At 36.7% G+C, this 19,710-nt stretch overlaps 1 protein-coding gene across 3 annotated transcripts in view; it reads right to left on the minus strand.

The window, feature by feature from the left end:
- The window catches only part of nkx1.2lb (NK1 transcription factor related 2-like,b), a 134,759-nt gene that overhangs the window by 83,574 nt on the left and 31,475 nt on the right, over positions 1-19,710 (minus strand). The window contains exon 3 of one of the 3 annotated variants that reach the window (XR_013823421.1): positions 2,384-2,504. The exons of 1 other annotated variant lie outside the window; for it this stretch is intronic. The gene's annotated coding sequence lies outside the window, so the exon portion shown is untranslated. Of the gene's footprint in view, positions 1-2,383; positions 2,505-17,459; positions 17,508-19,710 lie in introns of all 3 variants that reach the window. One more of the 3 variants, XR_013823423.1, reaches the window with a different exon arrangement.

The raw sequence follows: 19,710 nt of genomic DNA on the forward strand, positions 1-19,710 counted from the left end.
TCCCCAGAGCAATGGCCAGACCGAGAGAGCCAACCAAGATTTGGAGAGGGTGTTGCGATGTTTGGTGTCCAAGAATCCTTCCTCATGGAGCCAGCAACTCTCTATGGTGGAGTACGCTCACAACACGTTGCCAGTGTCGGCCACGGGCCTTTCTCCATTTGAGTGTAGTGTAGGTTACCAGCCACCTATTTTTCCCAGTCTGGAATCCGAGGTTGCGGTTCCCTCCGCTCACGCCTTTGTTCAGAGGTGTCATCGTACTTGGACGAGAGCCCGTGAGACTCTACTCCAAGTGGGAGCGCGCACCAAGGCCAAGGCCGATCGCCACAGGTCAAAGCCTCCCGTATACGTCGTGGGTCAAAAAGTGTGGCTTTCTACTAAGAACATTCCTTTGCGCACCGTCTCTAATAAGCTTGCACCCAAATTTATTGGCCCGTTTACTGTCACCAAAATCATTAGTCCGGTGGCAGTCCGCCTCAAATTGCCTCCCGCGTACAGGAGGATCCATCCCGCCTTCCATGTGTCTAAAATCAAACCAGTGTTTCATTCTCACATTAATCCGCCTGTCCCGGTTCCTCCTCCACCGCGACTCGTAGATGGGGAGACCACTTATTCGTTTAATCGTATTCTGGACTCTAGGCGGAGGGGACGCGGATTTCAGTACTTGGTGGACTGGGAAGGTTACGGTCCGGAGGAGAGAAGTTGGGTACCTGCTAGAGACATCCTGGATCACTCCCTTATCGATGATTACAATCGACAGGTAGGGGGGCCTGGGAACGCCAGGAGGCGTTCTTAGGGGGAGGGGTACTGTCACGGTAGACGTATTCTCTGTTCCTTTTAGTCTCGTGTTTATGTTGTTGTGTGAGCGCGTGTGTAGTGGGTGTGAGTGTATGACATCACCTGATCCGCTCCAGCTGATCATCATCACTTCACCAGCTGCAAGCAATTCACCCTTCTATAAATACTCACAGTTGTTGTATCATCTTTGTCAGATCGTTTGTTGATGTCCTCCGTGTTGGTGTTCCGGTGTCCTGTTCCTGCCTCGTGTTCCTGCCTCGTGTCCTGTTCCAGTTTCGTCGTGGATTCTCTGTCTTCTCACCGTCACCGTCACCGTCACAGCACGTCTTCACGGATCCTGACCATCTAGTCCCTGCGTCACCCACCATCCACCTGCTTGTACTGTTGACTTGTGACCTAATAAATATTCTTGCACTTGCTTCCTGTCTCATCGAGTGATTATGACAAATATGGTCCAGGCAATATGTGCATTTGTACTAAACAACAGATTTTGCAGTAAACAACATTACAGATCATATTCGTTGTACTAAAATTTAAAATGACAAAACTCAACCCAGTCTCTTTTTGTTGAATTTCAGTTTTATCAATATTAGCTATTATAAAAGTATAAGTAAAAGGTACAAGAAGCTATACAAATAAAGCAAACAATTCAGTCAAACATACAAAGTCCGCGCTCGATCTAGTCTAACCATACAATGGTAAAGTTAAATAGCTTAAAGTTATGAAACTTCCCCTCAGCCAAAATGATTGGCCAGGGAACAAATAATAGATTTACGAGACCAAAAATCGCCGGTTAGATATACACAAGACGAATTATATCTCATGTTTAACCACTACAGAGACGCCAGAGTCAGCGGCAAACGTCAGAACGACTAGCCGAGGAAAGGCTGTTCCAGGCGGGGTACATGAGCGCCGAGCGCCCGGTGATCGCCTGCATCTCACAACCTGGATAAAATTTTCATAAATCTTTATAAATAAACCACAGATTTGAGCTTTAAACAACTACATTCTCGCCTAAAAAACTCTTAAAACTACATTTCATGATACAGAAACAGTAGTATTATATGTCAACTGTATTAAAAAATGGCGCTTCTTATGTTGTCATTCTCCGTGGCGCTGCCTTGTCAGCTGTCAATCAAGCTGTCAATCAAAGTTAACCACGCCCTTATTGTCATATATTTTATATCTAAATACGATCTAAACTAACGAGTTAGAAAAAAATTCACAGCCCTCATGGTTGTCAGGCACTCGGAACCTATCGAAAAATACAATAAAAGTCCATGGGACCAACCTGTAAAAACATGAATTTATGCTGTGAAAACGGACATTTTAACATGGGGTCTATGGACATTTGCTTCCTTTTGGGACCTGCACCTAGCGGATTTTCGATGTATTGCAGTTTTTCGCACTTCCGGGTAGGCTTCATTTTTCAGATCAGAATGAATGCTTTTTTTTTTTTTAGGGCTGATCTTGGTTCTGTGCATCACATTTAACATTATCAGAAAAATATGCATGGATTAATCTATAACATGTATTTAGAAAATAGACTAAAGGAGTTGTGAAGTGTGTTCAACATGCAAACACTTGCCTAAAGCCAGGCCTTTCTGCTGATCGTCTCTCCAGCGCTGTCAGACTCTGACGGATCTTCGGCGCTCTCTCCTGTTGTGCGTATGGCTCAGTGCCACCTCCTCCATAATGCTGAGAAAAGCCTTGCCAAAGTAAGAGAAATGAGATTCCTTTTTTCCATTTATACAACATTGATAGTGAGTAAAAAGAGAAAACATTCTCTAAAGATAGAAGATACACGCGGAGGCCGATAAGAGAGCGCCGGGCCAGGACACGGTGGCGCTGTAACTATTTCATCTTCCATGGTAACTTAAACAGCAGACAAAAGCCTTCACACTCCAGGGCCCTCTGCCAGCATGCCAAGATTGACTGGGATTGTAATAATTCATAGCCTTTGGAGGCTTGACTCTCCCGAGGTGAGCGACTGCATTAAGCTCTGATGAAATGGCCACTTGGCCTCCATGTGTGCCGCATGTGGTCAGTTCATCCGGGCGGTGACCCGAGATCTGCTGGTGTGAATGTCAGCCGGCCCGCTCAACGGGAGAGCGGAGCGCATCGGCTCGCGGGGGGCTGTGGGGTTCGGGAATGGCATCGGGGAAGCGTGCAAGATTGCGCTAAAGATGACTCTTGTTGCATGTGCCAGATGTGTGAGAACATAAGAAACACGCAGCACCTTAAAACCCCTCACCAAACGCTCATTAGTTTAGTTACCTTAGTTAACATGAACTAAGAATGAACAATACTTCTTCAGCATTTATAAATCTTAGTTCATATTATTTACAACATTTAGTAATATGTTATTCAAATCAAAGGTTGTATTTGTTGACATTAGTTACTGTGAACTAACATTAATATAAATTCAGCTGTTCATTGTTTGTTCAATAACATTAACAAAGAATAATAAATATTTTGACAAATGTATTGCTCATTGTTAGTTCATGTTAGTTACAGTTTTTCTCGATTGCTTAAACACATTTCTTGAAACTATGCCTCGTATTCTCAAAACTATAAACACAAATCCATAACGTCTCACCCAATTCCCCAAACATCCTATTTTCAGGTTAAAATGAAGCTCTACACTCAAAACCATTCACTCTTGCTGAAAAACCAAACTTTGCCCTCAAACAGGACACACAAGCCCTCACAATCACACACACTACAACATAGTCTAACACACTGGTGCAATACATTCAAAACAACATTTCCAAAACTGGTAAGTTATGTTGCTTGTGGTTCCCCCCCTCACAAACCTTTTCACATGATGAACACAAAAGACACAACCAGTGGATACATTGGCACATTTTTATTCATACACAGAAAACACACACACACAAAAACATTTTTTTTTCCTGTTTTACTCTTCTTTTTTTTTTTACTCTTTTTTTTACTCTCTCCTCTAATTTTTTTTTTTTATATTTACTTACAGTAAGATGTGTGTGACCAACATATGACAGTAAAAGAGCACACACAAACCTTATTCTAATATGGAAGTGTATTGGACTGGTAAAGAGTGTTGGTCGTGACAGGAGGGTCTCCACTCAAGGATACAATATGATGGATACGTCTAAGAATGTTCCACATATGGTTGAAATACCATAATTTGCCTAGAAAGATAACATTCTGGGAGTCAAGACTATAAAGGAGAAAGGATGCCCTCCCTTCACTGTCACACTCTGCAGTCACTCTGTGTGACTGTACGACTGCTGGCCTTTTCTTGCAAGAAAATACACCTCATCAAAGACTATTGGAAATGTTTGTCTCTTATTCAGTGATAGAATTTTGTTTGCCACCACTCCTCCCTGAAGGTTCTCGAGGCGACGGTAAATCGACTCAAATTTGGCCTTACTCGTAGCCCAGCCTCCCTCATAGTCATACCATTGATAAAGACATGGGCAACTAGAGTGGCTTGAATTTCATCTGACACTGCTTGTCTTCTTGTCCTTGCCCTTCCTCCTCCTCCTTCTTATCCCTCTTCCTTCATGTCTTTCTGGATCCATTGTTCCAAAACGCAATAAACTGATTTGGGCCCTTTTATATATCTATTGAAGGATCTGATTGATGTGTGTTAAATTTTGACTCTTTGTGTTTCCACCTGGGTTTTTGTGTGCTAACTGAGCTGAAGCTGTGCTGACTTGAGTGAACAATATTGAATGCTAGTGCTTTCTAAATGACAACATGGTCTAAGCAATGAGAAATGAAGGGATTTGTGTGTAGAGTTTTGCAGTGACAGTTCAACAAATTTGACATGTGTCAAAACAGGGAATAGTGTTTATAGTTTAGTGAAATGGGTGTGCTTTTTGATAAATGGCGTTATGGTTTTGAAATTTTAGTTCAAAAGCCTGGTTATAGTGTTTAAGCAATCGAGAAAAACTGTAATACATTAACTAATGTTAACTAGTGAACCTTATTGTAAAGTGTTACCAAGAAAACATTTCTTAACATAAATTAAAAGAAAAGAAAATTAAGCATATTGTAGGACCATTATGATTTGGGTTTGCATTTTTAAATTCTTATAATTTTAAATTCTCATTATTCTCAATGGTTATTCTTATGAATGTTTTACAAAGATGTAGTTTTAGTCAAGATCATCTAAAACCGAGACCAAGACCAGACCAGCATTCCTCAAATCCATCTAAAAGATCTGCATCTACTGCCTGAGAAATGTCTTATATTTAATCAATAAATACAGTTAGAATAATAAGACACTATATAGAGCTGTTAACAATCAGACAAAATCACTAACAACAAAATTCATCTTTGCACAGAAGCTGCATCTGAATCTATGGAAGCTTGTTTCCAACACAAAATAAAACATTTTAAAAGATAATTGTGACTTTTTATCTCAGAATTGTGAGATATAAAGTCGGAATTGAGATATAAACTCAAAATTGCGTGTTATAAAGTCAGAATTGTGTGATATAAAGTCAGAATTGAGATATAAACTCACACTTGCGTGTTATAAAGTCAGAATTGAGATATAAACTCACAATTGTGTGTTATGAAGTCAGAATTGTGTGTTATAAAGTCAGAATTGTGTGTTATAAAGTCAGAATTGTGTGATATAAAGTCAGAATTGAGATATAAACTCACACTTGTGTGTTATAAAGTCAGAATTGTGATATATAAAGTCAGAATTGTGTGATATAAAGTCAGAATTGTGAGATATATAGTCAGAATTGTGTGATATAAAGTCAGAATTGAGATATAAAATCAAAATTGCATGTTATAAAGTCAGAATTGAGATATAAAATCACACTTGTGTGTTATAAAGTCAGAATTGAGATATAAAATCACACTTGTGTGTTATAAAGTCAGAATTGTGTTATAAAGTCAGAATTGAGATATAAAATCAAAATTGCGTGTTATAAAGTCAGAATTGTGAGATATAAAGTCAGAATTGTGAGATATAAAGTCAGAATTGTGTGATATAAAGTCAGAATTGAGATATAAAATCAAAATTGCATGTTATAAAGTCAGAATTGTGAGATATAAAGTCAGAATTGAGATATAAAATCAAAATTGCGTGTTATAAAGTCAGAATTGTGAGATATAAAGTCAGAATTGTGAGATATAAAGTCAGAATTGTGTGATATAAAGTCAGAATTGAGATATAAAATCAAAATTGCATGTTATAAAGTCAGAATTGAGATATAAAATCACACTTGTGTGTTATAAAGTCAGAATTGAGATATAAAATCAAAATTGCATGTTATAAAGTCAGAATTGAGATATAAAATCACACTTGTGTGTTATAAAGTCAGAATTGAGATATAAAATCAAAATTGCGTGTTATAAAGTCAGAATTGTGAGATATAAAGTCAGAATTGTGAGATATAAAGTCAGAATTGTGAGATATAAAGTCAGAATTGTGTGATATAAAGTCACAATTGCGTGTTATAAAGTCAGAATTGTGAGATATCAATACGCAATTACCAAGCAATAAACAAACTTCCTTATGAATCAGTACCATATAGCTGCATAAATATCGTCCAGATTAATGTTTTAAAAATAACGCTGTTTATTGAACGTTTGTATAAATCAATATCACGTTTGCAGTCGTGCTCATATTTGTGAACACAGCTCTCTTGCTCTTGTGATAATGCTTAATTATATCATATGTTATCATATAAAAATCAAGATCTCATACAAGAACTATTATGCAGCCATATCTTGAATGTTGTGGGCATTTGTATTCATTTTTGGTAACATTACACAATCCTCCATTAGTTTCAGTTGTGGTTTTGACTGGACTGTCAAAGTCTGAGACCGAGACCTTCATAAAACACTCCAAAGACGCATTAAAGACAAATACTACTGAAACAAAATACTTTACTATTTATTGATTTAATGCATTGAAGTAATGAGAATTATATATTTTTCCCCCACAGTATTAAAAAAATGGGAGTAAAATATACTTGTCATGAAAATGTAAATCATGCAAAACACAAAAATTGCAAATAAAGCAAAAAATGAAAGAAAAAAGAGGATTCATTTTCTTTAAGCACAATATAATTCCTTCAAGTCTTTTTCATTTTTAATTTGGGATGAGTAAAACATTTAATTCCAAAAAAAAGGAAAGGTCAACAAAAACGATTACAGAAAGACATCGACCTTATGAATTTATGTAAATTACAATATACCAGTGAAAAGTTTGGGTAAACATGACTAAATGCATGTTTCTTTAAAAATATATTTATTTAAAGGCTTGTGCTTGAATGTGGTTTTGCAGATCATGCACCAACTAAACTAATACTAAATGGTATTATTAGTATTGTTATTCTGGATGTGTTGATCTAAAACGAGACCCGCTGACCCTCGCTGTCCTTCAGGAGATTGAGCGTGCACAGTTATGCAAAAACACTACGGCAAATGTGCGTAATGAGGTAAAATGAGAAAACCTTTAACATGAAATTGTAAACCCAGGGACCATTGAAGACATAGCGTCTGCCTGCCCACAAACCTTCCCACAATCCCCCACCTTATCATCATTAGCCACTGGATACAGATACAAAATAAGTAGCCCTTACAGTGGGCCATTAAAGTGTCATTTGGGCAACTGTGCATGAAGAGCCCCAGATAACACGCAGTGCTGATGCAGATCCAAGTTTTTGAATCATAGCCTCATATACAGCGCTTAAATCACACTGCACACTAAAGCAGTCAAGGGTTTCATTAAAGAGCCAGTCACTCAGCAAGACAAATACTTCCAACACAACCACACAGACTAACTTACTGAGGGACGCAAATGTGCTTCGGCTTTTGTTACATCCTTTGCATTTGATTACACTGAATGTGGAACTGTCTCCATTTTAAAAACACATACGAGACATGAAATTAAAGGTGATGCTATTTTTTTCTCTAATATACAGACTTATAAGTAGCATATTTGTATTTTGACATCTTAAAAAGTGTGACACGCATTCAAGAAGGATCTGTTTTTCACGGCTAACCTCGTTTTCTTCTGGGTAACAGATCGCAAACCAAAACTGGACCAATCAGCTGTGAGCAAAGCATCTGATGCAATAAAGCCACGCCCCCTTTCTGTCCTGCTCCACATAAAGACAGTTCACAGTAAATGCATGTTAGAAACAAAACTGTAATTATTTATTTTATATGAATTATAGGTAACACTTTACATTTGTTTACATTAGTTAATGTATTAACTAACATGAAATGACAATAAGCAGTGCATTTGTTTCAGTAGTTATTAATCTTTGTTAATGTTAGTTAACACAAATGTAGCTGTTCATTGTTTCTTCATGTTACTTGCATTAACTAATATTAACAAATACAAATTTTGATTTGAATAATGTATTAGTAAATGTTGATATTACATTATTTATTAATCTTAGTTAATATTAAAGTATTGTTCATTCTTAGTTCATGTATGAAACATTATAAAGTGTTGCCGAATTATAGTATATCCTTAAAGCATTACACATAAGAAATTATATTTTGAAAATTAATCTTGAACTTTTAAGGTAAATTAAATATATTCAAATTCATTTGAAATTAAATAAATTTCAATTAAATGTGCATAATTTTAATTACATATTAAAAGATTATGATTTAGAATTTACAAAACTTTAAAAACTGCTAAACTTACATGAAACTATATAAATAATTAAAAAATTCAATTGATTCACTTGCATTGATATAGTCAGATATTTTCTTTCTCAAACTTGCGCTGCAGCAGCAGAGTCTTTTCCTGCCTTGTAAATGTGTTATATCCTTAGTAAGAAGGATATAACAAATTGGCGACGAGGATGGGATTTTCTGCATTCCAACCATGTATACAGAGAGAAAAGGAAAAAAACGAAAGAAAGAAACCGGTCTAGTAAAATACTATGCGTCATGAGCAACGCCTCCCAATAGGAGTTGTTTTCTTCTGTGCATATTGGCCAGTAGGTGGCGGTAGAGGTTAGTGATATGTGTATATTGAGAACCTCTACCGCCACCTACTGGCCAATATGCACAGAAGAACACAACAAAATGTTTTTCAACTAGTGATATGTTTCATAACAAAATCTTAATCTTTAGCAGAAAAGTGAATTATGACATACTTTCAGGTTAACAAAATCATCTCTGTATTAAACCCTGATTTAACAGAACATGTTCCCCACTGAATGTGATCGAAACCCATTTGTTTGGTTTCCACCAGCTTCGTGCAACAGGCCAAAAGTGGGAGTGTTTTTGAGAAACACGTTTGAAAACAATCATTATATTTAATCAGTTCCCTCTGGAACCACTAGGGGCTCAGAAATCACGCACTGCAGCTTTAAGAGGCGTCATGCATACATGATCGGAACAACTATTGTTTAGTTCTGACCCTTTATGGCATGAGAAATCACAGCCTGATGCTCAAGTGCAGATTTTCTCAGCCTCCTTCACATGTGGGCCAGTGACCAGACCAGCACTTCTGATCGTTCTTTATCATTATCATTTTATAGGCCGAAAAATATGATATTCCTCCCCCGTAGCATGTGAAGGAGAGATACAGATTATGAATGGTGTGGTCTGGCTTAATAAACAGCTTTGGCTGACACAATCTGCAGCATGTTGTGACCCGCTCTACATCTGTAAGAGCCATACATTCAGCTCGCGCTTGTCCTCACGCCAATGCATTAAATACATCAGAGCGCAGAGATAGCATCGCTTATAGCGCGCGCTCCTGATGTGTGGCCTGTCGGCATGCTAACATCTCCTCGGAGAGTTTTCTAAACGCACTAAATCAGCCCTTGAAAGAAGTGTATATATATATTTTTTAGCTGATAACCCCTTCTCAAGAAAGTATTCATTGAAATGATATAATAACTGGCACGGAAGGTAGACGGTGTTAAAAAAAAATGGCAAGTATTTGCAAGTTCCTTTTCTGACATGGGCTTTTATGACGGGAAGAGTTTAAGCATCCCGAAAGGCGAGGTAAAATTGAATGCCAAAAAACTCTAAGCTCGTGTGTCTAAAAAGAAATTCAATTAAAGGGGATTTTAGCGTTGTGAATGCATGAGAGTCTTTGCGCCGCTGATAAGGGTAAGACCACCTTTATGCCAGCAAACGATCCGTTCCCTCTAAACGTGTAATCCTCACTCGCAGCACAATATGGAGAGCTGAAATATCAATGCGCTCGGGAACCAATTTAACCATGTTGAATCAGCGAGGGGACAGTTGAGGATGGACTTCATGTGGCTTAGAGAACAGCGTGTCTCGCTGAATCCAGCTTGATAATGTCCCACTAGTGGCAAACAGTCTGTATTATTGCTCTCAATGGAGGATTTTGTATTGTCCTTCATTTTCCAAGGCAAGTGCCAGTTAAGGAAAACTCGAAATTCCCATTGAACATCCCGGCGAATGTGCCGAGGGATCAAGCGCTATCAGCCAAACACTCTTTCAGGGATGAACACGAAATATGGGTGGTTTGAAGATGGCACTGATTTATAATGGTACGCATAATTTAAAGATGTTGCATTGGACACAAGAGGGTGTTGTTGGTGTGTAATGCCATCGAGTCAGTGGGAAACTGTATATTTTCATCTGTAGCAGCATGTGAATGACAAAATACACATCAGATAAAGCATTAGTTAAAGTGTAAATCCAGCTTTTAATGTTGTTTATGTGTCTATGTGGTGTTTTTAATATGCTTTAAGACAAACCATGTGTAAATTCATAAGTCGACAGCATTGCTGAGTATTTCCTCCTTAAAACTGCAGTGAACCAAAGACAGTCTCAAAAACACGCTTTGAAATCGCTGGTGTTTCTGACGTCACAAACTACCTTGTAACCAATCAGATCAACGTGTGATCGTCAACCAGTGGATCTCTGAGCTGAGTGAGTGAGTGGAGGCGGGGCTCATTTGCATATTCATAGAACCGGCGCATACTAAATGAGGCAAGGGTGTCGAGTTACATTCAAGATATTTTAAGACAGGAAGAAATTTGTTTTCAATAAAAACTTTTAAATATGTTTGATTATGATATGAGTTTTAAGGGATACAATTATTGACTACAGGCGGACTTTTTTTTTTTTACCTTTTTGCCCATAATAAAATAATTACTTTTACCTCAAAGCAGGGTTATTATAGTTAACTAAAAAAAACATTTGTTACTTGAAATATATATATATATTTTTAATTTAAACTTTATTTCAGCTAGTTGCCAATGCAACATGTCTCATTTTTATTCAGTTTAACTTGATGTACAAAAATAACTAGAAATAAAATAAAACTTAATAAAAAATATAAAATTACTAAAATTTTAACTAAAATGTCTTTTATTTTGTAGTTTCCCATAGTCATGTGATTCCCTCTCCCGTCATGTGATCTCATGCGTTTTGTTCTGATTGGTTCATTGTTTGATTACTCACATCTCAGTGAGCTGCTGGCTTTTACTGGTGAAATTATTCACAGGCTTCTGGGATCTTCTTCATGTGTGCTTGTTTAAGCCATCGAGAGCTAAAAAAGACCCGCCTAAAGAAAGTGCATGTGTTTGACCTCACAGCGTTTGACCTCACTTTCAAGACACCCGAGAGACCGAAAATATAATGTTTTCTAAAAGAATATCTGTTTAAATAAACACTGATGTTGGACCCAGACATTTGAATGAAAAGCCAAATCACAAATTCAGGCCACTAAGACAATAAAAGAAGATCTAAAGGCCAGTGTAATTGCTTCAGTAACAGTTTATGGACAGTGTCCACTCTTTAACTGTGTAATAAAACTTCAATTACCTTCAATGAACCTGCATGACATCAGGAATCCTAATACTTTAGTGGCGCCAAACAGGCAAGAGGTTAACAATCTCTAAAAGACGTTTTCTAAAAATAGATTCAAACATTTATGTAAGGAGAACTCTCCGATTCAGAAGTGCTTGCACACCTCTAAATTACCCATTGCACACGAGTAATTGAATGCCTAAGATTACGGTTAATTAATAAATTACCGGCGCACGCACAATGAGCGGTCATTAATGTTGATTCCATACATAAATGTTTTAACGGCTTACGCGATCATATTACGCCATCTCAAATTATTAATTAAAGAAAGCCGATTAAATTATTTGCTCCATTATGTATTTTAGGGATTCAGAGAGCATTGTGGAGCGTTTTCTCCTCCACCTTTTTAGCAGGCAGGATTTAAGTGCCTATTTGAAATCAATTTCTCTAATAATGATCCTAATGAGCTCATCAATTAAGTCTGCCATAATGGGATGTTAGCTCTGCTTGTGGTTATCACTTTAAGTCCGCCACTAATTTCCATGCTTCATCTATCAAAGATGATTGGCTAATACGGTGTCGGCCTGTTAGGGGTGATATGGAGATCCGAGGAGTCCGAAACCTTCGAGAGCGGATCACGCTGATATCTCGGAGACGGGTCGGATACGGGATCACGTTTGGGGGCGGGGCTCGTCCTGCACACCCCATTATGCAAATGAGCCTGATAATGGATTTCAACATCGCGCTCTTATTTACATAAGCAAGCTTTTCAGTGGTCGTTCCACATCAGGGATCCCATTATTTGTCTGCTTTCAGGGCCGTTTATGAGCTTTGCCCTCTCCTCTGACCCTGCCGTTTCACACACTGACAGTGACAAGCTAGCGCTCGCGTAATGTATGCTTTGCTTAACCGTCGAGTGTTTTCTCAAAGCTCAGTGTACAGAGCAGTTGTTTAACCCCGGGGTCTAAACCGACACACACACACTCAGCCGGTGCTGGTCCATACGGCTCGTTTCATAGGCTGTTATTATCAAATAAACTAAGGAATATGCATCAACCGAGAGGAAAATCCAGTGCGATGTTGAACAAAAGAGTTGTTTTCCAGCTGTTTTATCATTGCTTTTTGTTGTTAGGTTTAGTAGCTTGCTGTATTGTGACATTTGGAGTTAATTTTCTACTCAAAATCACACATTAAATTATCTCAAAAATGATTTGACGAACACTACCGATATTGTTTATGTTCGCATGCATTTTTTAAAGCTGCTTTGAAACGACACGTATTATGAAAAGCGCTTTACAAATAACAAATGTGAATTGAATTGAATCGAATTGTGAACCAAGTATTGAGATCTCTGCGTATCACATTATTAGATATGTTGTCTACACAATATTTGTACTGTACTTAGGTGTTCTTAGTAAAGCAAACACTTTAAAAGCATGGATTAATTCAGTGTTATATTGTTTTGAGTAAAATGCATTACGGTATTGCAAAGTTAACTTTTTCTTTTGTCAAATCAACTTATATAATTAATGTGGTTCAGATGACATAATATTTTGAGTTTCTGTTGATTTAACCAATCTCCTTCACTGTATAAACTCAATTTTTGTATTTCAATGAACTCAAAATCGTAAGGTAACCAGGTAACTTTTTTTAAGTTAAACCAACAATATTATCACTCAAACTTTAACTGGCCAAGTTAAATTTACTTATTTTTCTATGTTAATTTTACTTAAGTAGATTTAGCTTAATTCCATATGTGAAAAATATGCATGCAAATACTTGCAAATGAAAATGAAGTAAATTTTATTTATTGTGTTTTTCAGTGTACATGTTTTTTTGTTTTTTTTTAAGATTCATGCAATTTAATTAATAGTAAATTTCCATCAAACTGAATTGAATAATCCTTACGTAACTTAATTGAATAAACTGAACAATCCTTCAATCAATTATTCAATTAAATTATGTAAGGATTATTCAATTCAGTATGATGACATTTGTTTTGAGTGTATATGACAGCGCTTAAGGATCCTCAAAGCCATTCATATTTATTATTGATATTTCTGTACAAACATACACCTGATATTCAGTCTATATTCTGCATGCCTCCTCCACATTCAGAGACTGTATAGCCTACCTTGGACCGTTTTTTAGCACTACAATGAAACCTGCATTATTTATGCATTTAAAACATTGAATCCTTCCTTAGATTCATAAATGTTCACTTTAAGGTTTTAAAACATTGTTTTATTTTCAGAGTTTTGAATCAAACAGACAGCCAAAAATGTATAAAAATGCATTTGATTTATACTGCAAAATTAAGTGTGACACAGCCAAATGATTAAATGATGCATGGCTCTGTTTGATTAATTGGTTTATCACAAATTTTAAAGAACTCATTAATTATTTCATGGTAAACTAGGTAAGTAGTGCAAACAACCAAGTGAGTAGAGGTGACAGATATTTAGCATTTTATTGCGCAGTCTAATCAAAAAATAAAGCAGGTCAGCAAACCGATACCAGATACCACCACAATTATCCGTGCATCATGGTCTTGATGTTTTGATTCGTAACCAAACCATCAATTCCAAGTTAAAGATATATATATATATATATATATATATATATATAAAAATGCTGGATTGTTTCAACCCAACTTTGGGTCGAATATAGACAAACCCAGCCGTCGGGTTAAAAAAATTAAATTCAGTTTTTAACCCAATGTTTGGGTTTGTCCATGTTTGACCCAACGTTGGGTTAAAACAACCCAGCATATTTTAGAGTGTTTATGCACTCAGCCTTTCTGTCTGAGCAGCATTTTTTTTTTTTTTTTAAATCATGCATTTCATACTAGAAGCGCAATTTATTGATGCAGCGGTCGCATTTTGTAAATGCTAAAGCGGAGGACAATAACTGAAATACGGGGGAAAGTGCATTTAAGCGCAGGGTTTGCACATAAGTGGGGCTGTACATAATGAAATGCTAAACCTGTGCTGCTAACAATCGCAGGCTTGTGTCGCAGCTTAGCCTGTTGGTCCAGGGCTATTCGTCATAATCAGCGGCACTTTTCTCATTAGTAAAAAGCCATTACTCCTGGACTTTATCAGCCACCCAGCGTTATCGGCGCGCGGCAGCAATCCTAGCATGCAGCGCTGGGACGAAAGGTGTCCCGCGTGCCTTAATAACGCTGGTGTTTCAGGAGTCCTCGGTCAGGTGTCACTTCACGCTCAGAGTCGAGTGTGTTCCCTGTCCCAGCGCAGAGCAACAGGCGCTCAGACCGAGAAGTGTTCGCTGTGGGCCACGGTCAGCACACACACACACACACACACACACACACACACACACACACACACACGAGGAGTCTTCAGGGTTTACAGGCCCAGAGATGGAGCTCATTGTTCGGCTGTCAGGAAGACGAGTGAGTCCCAACACACCACTGGGACCACTGGGACCACGCCACTTAAACACTGGGGGATTTGATGCACCAGCGAGCGTCAGTTAAATTATCAGCAATAATCCAGTATTAATAATCCAACAATACCAATTGATGTTCTGCATCAAAGTTTTAGTCTTTGCCTTTTAATACTATTCATCACACTGTTTCGGTTACACTTTATTTTAAGGTGTCATTGTTACAGTGTAATTATATATTTAAGTACTGAGTAATAATAATGAACTACATACAAATAGGTGGTAATAAATGAGTACTTTAGTACAGGGGTCTTTAACTAAGGAAAAATTATTTGATCTCAAATTATTTTGAGTGATTTTTTTTTTTTGGTTGAAAATATGTTAAACAGAAACGCAATATTAAATTCAGCTAAAGTTTCATTGTAAAATTAAAATACACTGTACATTGTAAGACAATGATTTTTCAAAGTTGAAGATGATTAGAGTAAATATTATTTCCATTTTAATAATGCTAAATTTCATGTTAAATTCAATCTGTTACTTGCCTTTTTTATTGTTTGTGAAACTTAGTGATTTTTGAGTAACATTAGTTTCTACGACAAACTTTTATCAGCGTACAACTATATGACTGTAAATCATTAATAGTTGTTTTAATGGCTATGCATCATAATAAAGTATGTTAAATGATCAGCAATACAGTGTTAATAATGCAACAATAACTGATGTTCTGCATCAAAGTTTTTAGTCTTTGCATTTCAATACTATTTCTCAAACTGCTTTCTTTTTATTATTAACATTGTTTGTTTAAAGGTTTATTATGTTTACTTTGCAATATTTATGTTTCCTAGGGTGGTGTTGCCAGACAAATAGCTGGTAATAAATGAATACTATAGTAAACGGGTCTTTAACAAAGGAAAAACTATTCTTTGATCTCAAATTATTTTGTGTGATTTTTTTTGTTGTTGGTGAAAATATGTTAAACAAAAACACACAATATTAAATTAAGCAGAAGTTCAGCTAAATGTAAAATTAAAATACACTGTACATTGTAAAAAATAAAATAAAAATTAAAGTTGCACATACATTTGATTTTATTAGAGTGTGTTTTACAAGAAAATACTATTTCTGTTTTTCTAATGTTAAATTTCATGTTAAATTCAATGTGTTACTTGCCTTTTTTTGGGTGTAATTGTTTGTGAAACTTAGCAATTTTTGAGTAAAATTAGTTTCTAAGACAAACTTTTATCAGCGTACAACTATAAGTCTGTTGTTTCAATGGCTGTGCATCATAATAAAGTATGTAATGTACATGTAATTACAGTATAAAACTCCCAGTGTTAAACGAACACTAATCTGTGTGGATAATGTTGATTTAACACTGGGGGTTTCACATTTAAAATATGTATCAGAGGTCTCTAATCCATCTAAGGGTTGAAGATCCCTCGATCTGCTGTGCTGTTTAGATGTGAATTGAGGACTAATATAGGATTTACTTTGTTGTTGTTTTTTATTCTTGTCTGAACTAACTTTTTCATAGGAATTACATTTGTTTTTTCTGTAGCATTTACTTCACCACAGAATCATTTTTTTTATCAGTGTGTGTGGATAATGTTGATTTAACACAGGGGGTTTTGCATTTAAAATGCACCACTCAGTTTTATAAAATCTCTAATCCATCTCTGTAAAGGGTTGAAGATCCCCTGATCCTGCTGTGAAAGCCTCTGAAAGCCTGAGAGCAGATCTGCACTAGTAAACGGCGACTGTGTCCCAGTGCTAACCGGCGCTGCGCTTCACCTTGATTGTAACACATGGCCTGGCGCGCTCAGAGGTCATTACGGTGTGAATGAGCAGTCTGTGGGCATGTAATTAATACTGTAGCGTTAACATTTCAGTGCTGAGCGAGTTAATCACCAGAGGAGTTACCAATGCCTCCGCATCGCCCCTCTTAATCTGTATTTTACGAGTGAGAAACTTTGCATTATGCAAATCGGTGGATGGGAACAGGTGACATTTCGACGGAGAGCAGGAGCAACAGCCCAGTCTGGTCTGGGACGCTGATTTAGACATTAGTATCTGTCATCGCTGAGTGCCCAAGCCTTGATCTGCATAGCAGGGGGAAAAATCCTGTCTAATCCATCAGATTTAAGGTGGAAACGCCGTGAATGTGACTCTGGACAGATACTGTATGAGATTAAATAGACTGTTTGTTTTCTTTTAAAATCTTTCACGTAAAACCATCCCAACACATACTGCGGTTCAAGCATCCAATGAAAAAGCACATTTAATTTCCCGCATTGATGTATTTGTTGTTGGATTTGGCTAAACAGCCAATAGCCTTTAGTTCACGTCATATCCGTTAATATTATATGCAACATGTTATTGCTAATATCTCAATTAGTCTGTGGGAATAAATATCTGAACCCTGAAGCCCACACTGTAAAATACAACATTCTAACACTTTTTAGTTAACTTAAATGTCTTACCTTAATTGTAAAAATTGGAATCTACTATTCACATATATTCCTTGTTTGCTCCAAAAAACAAAAACAAAAAACAAGTTAAGATTAATTGATTGGTTTGAGTGCCATTTTGTCAAGCAAAAAAAACAAAAACAAAAAAAAACAATAAAGGCAGGGATATTCTTAATAGACTTTTCACTCATTTCCCCCACTTCTGCTGTTATTTTTCTCTGTTTGCATTCACTGATTTCCCAAAGTCATCTTGAAAGTTCAATAGTTAACACAACTGAAATATTTGAGAGAACATCACATAAGCTGACTTCATAAATTGATGTTGATTTTCCTTAAATGTTTTAGTTTGAACTCACCATTATGATGATCAGTGTTCCATTTGGCAGTATATGTGTGTGTGTGTGTGTGTGTGTGTGTGTGTGTATGTATATATATATATATATATATATATATATATATATAATACTTATATAATAAAAATAAAACACCTTGAGAAACGTTTAATTGGGTTGATATAGTTCCTCTATATTTGTGACTATTTCCAGCAATTATCCGTGCTTGAGTCACACACAGACTTCAACAATTCAGCCTACAAACCAGAACAATGGTAACAATTACATTTTATTCATTATTTACTCTTTTTTTAGTTTCTAGAACTCTTGTGTAAGTGAACTATACTAACTAAACATTTGCCAGTACAACATACTATTCCTATTTCACTTTACTTAGGCAATCAATTTGCATGTTTTTTTAAGTAAGTCTAACTAATTAGATTTTACAGTGTACGAGAAATCTGCTGAAATAAATTCCACAGATTTTTTTCCAAAAATCAGCGCAAAAAAATAAAATAAAAATTTCATCTGGACCAGTCTAAAAGTCTTAGACATAATAAACAAAAAAATAATTAAACAAATCAATCCCAACAAAACAAAATATAATTACAAAAAAAGGCACTCAAACAAGTCCCAAATGCTACTGAACGCTCCCGTCAGACAATATTTGCATATTTGCAACCACAAAGGTAAAAGAATGTAGAATTCAGGGTCCTGCTTTATATCAGGTGTCTTTAACTACTATTGTATTGCATAAAAACAACACTAATAGTTAGGTTCAGTGTACTGATTGTGTTGATGTTGTATTGTAAATCACGTGTGCTGCTATTGAGCTGGATACGGGTAAGGTTAGGACAAGTTTAAGGTGTAATTACAGTGTAATTATAGATGTAATTACATAATAGCAGCTGTAATAAAGTACAATGTAAAAACATGCATGTACACAGTAAGTGCACTGTTTCATATGATTAATTTAAATGGTATTACACATATTGCATATATTACCAAATTCTAAAAGCATTTCAAATCCAAGCAAACAAATGCAATTTTGAGGTTGCACTTTATTTTAAGGTGTCATTGTTACAGTGTCGCCTACTGAGTAATAATAAGCAACTACATGTACTTACTAAAAGGTTAGGGTTTGGTTGAGGGTTAGTTGCATAAAATTATGTATAATTTACTGTTACTGCTATGGTAAGTATGTAACGTATGTAAAAAGGACACTGTAAAATAAAGTGTTTCCAATTTTGAATAAGCAGCTAAATTCAAACAAGAGCAAGAAAATGCAGTCCTGAAACAAGGCCTTGTAATAAACCCCAGTTTGCAAGCACAAAGTCAAACGCATAAGATCCTCTCCTCTCATCACAGGCACGAAACACGCCGTTCCACCTTAAATGAGAGCATCAGCTCAAGCTTGGCTGCCCCTGGCTAATGTTTGCATCCAATAAAGAACAAATCAGCACCCAACTTGACTCATCTTATCACGCAGTCATAACTGATGATCAAAGAAGTCATAAAGATCCCATTTAATCTTCCGCCTATCTATCACACTGATGTCTTCATCGTCTTTGTGCAGCGGTAATATCAGCCCATTACCAAAGCAAAATAGATCTGGCGTGCATACAAGGCGAATGAAGTGCTCACTTTGACGTGACAGCGTGATCAGTGAGAGCGGTAATCTGCGGGAATAAAAAAGATCTCAATTATTGGCCCGGCGTAATGTGGGAGAGCAGCTTCACGCACGCACATCTGCTTTCATATATTGTGACACACGCTGATAAAACATCCTTGCCAATTTACAGTCTCTCTGCTTGAGTAATCTCCAACAGCTCTAATCACTCCATCAGCCGGCGCAGAGACGGGCCGAGTCCGCACGGGGACAGAGACATCTCCTCATACAGGCCTGTTCAATCGCCACCCAAATGAGTGGG

The sequence above is a fragment of the Squalius cephalus genome (genome assembly GCF_949319135.1).
Source record: "Squalius cephalus genome assembly, chromosome: 14".
In the NCBI taxonomy this organism is placed as follows: Eukaryota; Metazoa; Chordata; class Actinopteri; order Cypriniformes; family Leuciscidae; genus Squalius; species Squalius cephalus.